Source organism: Cygnus olor, chromosome 22 (assembly GCF_009769625.2).
Source record: "Cygnus olor isolate bCygOlo1 chromosome 22, bCygOlo1.pri.v2, whole genome shotgun sequence".
Classification (NCBI taxonomy): domain Eukaryota; kingdom Metazoa; phylum Chordata; class Aves; order Anseriformes; family Anatidae; genus Cygnus; species Cygnus olor.
Window position 1 is genome coordinate 3,036,199 of NC_049190.1, and position 3,575 is coordinate 3,039,773.

A 3,575-nucleotide genomic window follows, 5' to 3' on the forward strand; every position below is an offset into this window, starting at 1 on the left:
TCATTTTCATTAAGATGTAGCAACCAGTTCTACAGCTTGTTTCAAAAATAATTTTGCTCGTTGTTGCCAGGAGCTGAGGTTACCTCCTTGCAGAGATGGGCAGGGTCGGAGAGACCATGAGATGCCGAGGATGGGTTTGTTAACTGGGTCATACACATGCACAAAAATAATTATGGTTGTAATTAAAATGAACGCCTAGAATAAAGCATTCTTAAACTGGGTTCCCCCCAGGGCTTACTGTATTCACTGGGAGAGGGAGGGGAGACATGGATAATACTGGGTTTAAAAGACCCCTCTTACCTTTATTTTGATATTGATGTTGGGTTTGTGCAAGGTCCATCCATCTGGACCTGGAAAGAGCCAACCTGTGTATTAGAGGAACATAGCAGACCCAAAATAAAACTCAACCAGAGTCCTGTTTTCCCACAGGCCATGTGATCCCCACTTAGGTGACTAATAGAATAACCCCCACTGCCTATTTCATTGCCTGCTCTCAGTAAAATACGGGTTCAAGTGTGTCTTCTGCAGCTCTTCCCATAAATGTCCACTGAACTGAGAGACACATACCTGGAAAATGAAATGTTCTACAGCTAGATGGCCAAAATATTTCATGCAAGAAAAAAAGAAATACAAAAGAGTTTTTAAAGTAAGTCTTTCTCTCTCCATTAGCTGTATTCCTGGAAAATGCTAAACTTCTTGCCCAAAACAAATATATTCAGATAAGGCTACTTAGGTGGTTTTACTTTTTTTCTTCTTTTGCCTTTCCCTTCATTTTTCACCTCTTTGACTGGCAAAAAGAGGGTACATTGGATGGGAGATACAGCAAAATTATTTCAAAGCTCATGAAATGTTCCTTTCATTAAAAAAAAAAAAAGTCCACACCCCATAATGGTTCGTATTCAGCCAACCGGAATCACAGATTTCAGAAGAAAAAGGCTCTTTATCAGCACTGCTGAATTCCATTAACTTCAAAAGAAGGAGGTGGACCCTACACTCATTTCATATCAATGTAACATAGATTATGCTCTGAACTTCAGTGAGATTGCTCTGAGATTAACACCCAGGCTGTAAATTAACCGTGCTTAAGATTTGTGCTTAATTCCATTTTTTTTTTTCCAGAATGGAATGGTGTTACTGCTGGAGAATGTGATTTTTACCCTGCAATAATTTCTCATTAGAAATCTGTAGCAGCCCCCCTGCTGGAAGTGCTCTAAGCAGTAGAGGAAGGATCTAGGTCTGTGCTTTGCAGCCTGTGCTTTGCAGCCCTTTTTTAGGTGTGGAGGAAATAGAAGTGCAGCCCAAAACAGGAACAGCATACATTTTGGATCTGATATGAGAATGAGATATCCAGGAAGCACCAGTCTTATAGATATAGTTTATAAGGGCTTTGTCTATGCAAAAATGAGAGAAAAAGAGAGAGAGAAAAAAGAAGGCCTTCAACTGAGTTGCATTTCAAATGCTGGCCCATGGAGTCAGCCCCTCTTGCTGCCTGCTATGGCAGTAGTAGTTATGGCTCACTCTGCATGGGGAATAATTTAGTGTACACTATTGTTTTGGGGTAATAGTTGATGGGAAAGGCCTCCCTTTTGCAGTCATGTCAAATGGACAGGTTTTTTTTCAATGAGAACATAGTCTTTCTTGACTCAGAAGCCATTCGCTGGTATAGGAAAGGGCAAAGCTACTTTTTCAAAACAAGGCTCATAAAAGGAAGAGATTGGCTGGCACATGCATACATACGTATTTCTTTCCTCTTGGCTTCCCAGGCTGAGCTGATCTTTATAACATCAACGGTCCTGGAGATCTCCAAGTAATTAAAAATACTGGAGGGTGGAGGCGCTTGTTCTCACGTGTACAGAAAAGGCTCAGCAGAACTTTTCCAAGCCACCATCAATACTTAGGAAACAAAAAAAAAATATATCTATATGAAGAGATCTGACTTGGAAAAGGAGTGCCTTGGTCTCTCTAGCTTTTCTGACTCTTTGTTAAGATTTTGGACTTCATAAGGCAGACAAAAGCTTAAGGACTGATTTTTTTTCATCGCAGTTTTACCAATGCACATGCAAAGTAAATGAGTTTAATGCAGCTCTCCCAGGCAGACTCAGGAGTAACTGGGCTCAGGACGAGGTGGGTTATTGATTGCCACGTCCATGCAGAGGCTCACAGAAGCCTGGCACCCACCAGTCCCTCGGGTTAGGGCTCTGCCCTGATGCCAGCCATGGCTTTAGCTCCTCTGTTTGTTGCAGGAGAGCAAAGCGTGGCCATGCCTGAGCTGTCCGACGTTGGGATGTCTGTCCTCTATTGCTGCTCCCATCAGAGTTGGAACTGTTGTAGGCACTCGTGGCAGTCCGTGCTTCCATATGGCCTCTGGTTCTGGGCGAGCTTTTAGGTAGCTTGGATGGAATCTCTCCTTGCTTCTCAGTTTTGAGGATTCTCAGCCTAAATTCACCGTGCCAGAGGGAAGTCATGTGCAGATGCACTTGTGCAGGCTAATGGAGCCAAGTGCAAAGTGGGTTTCTTTAAGAGCAACCTGTTTGCTGGTTTTCTGGCCTGAATTTCCCTCAAATCTGCAGAAAACAAACGAGGCTGTCCCTCCGTGTACACAGGGAGCATTCCCCGCTGCTGCCAGGCACGTCTGCACAACGCCACTTTCACTGGTCCCTGCTCAACCTCAGCTTACGCTCACACCATCCCACAGGCCTGGCATTAGTGCCTTGGGCACGTCCTGCTCGTAAATACCTGCGAAACCATGGCAGGCCCATGTGTGACCAAGGAGAGCTTTAATGCATCACCACGGCTGCCACGCGTCCGGGGACTGCAGCTTGGCTCAGGCGCCAGAGGCCAAGCCCACTCTTTCCCCATCATCTTTGCAAGTCATCACACCTCCTTGTGTCTGCTGGTTATTTATTTTCATGGCAAAAAATCGCTTGCAGATGGGGGCTCACCTCCCACTTGTTATTTCTGGTTTGTGCTGGGAATTCAGCTGTTCACCCCTGCCTGGAACTTGAGGTGCACAGATTTATTGGTGTTCAAAAGCATCATCATGCTGGCCAGTTCTGCCAGGGGAGCTCGGGAGGGCTGTTGGGGTTACAGGGCAGGCTGCTAGTTAGAGGGCAGTTTGTCAGACAATCTGTGCTTCAGTTCTCAGCCGTGTTTAGGAGGCTTGCACACACACATTTATTTCAGGCAATTTGGAAGTCAAAGTACAGACCGGACTTCTCTTTATTGCAGGCTGTATCTTTGCACCTCCCTGGAGGGTGGCTCCTGATTTCTCTAGCATGAGTTCACACTTGTGTAAGCACCAGCTATGATTTTTGCACCGACCATCCCTCCATTTCCTGCAGAGGACAACTGTCTCCTATCTGGTACACTGCGTCAGGCCGATCACACAATATGCCCATGTCTGTGCCTCTGACTCAGAGCATCCACCCACGTTTGGCATCTGCAGTGCCTTTCATCTGAAAAACTCGGAGCGTTTTTCAAAGGTTCACAAATTAAACTTGACAACACCTTTGCAAAATAGGTCTGGGTTGCTAACCCCATGTAGCAATTAGGGAAACTGAGGCATGTACTGTCAA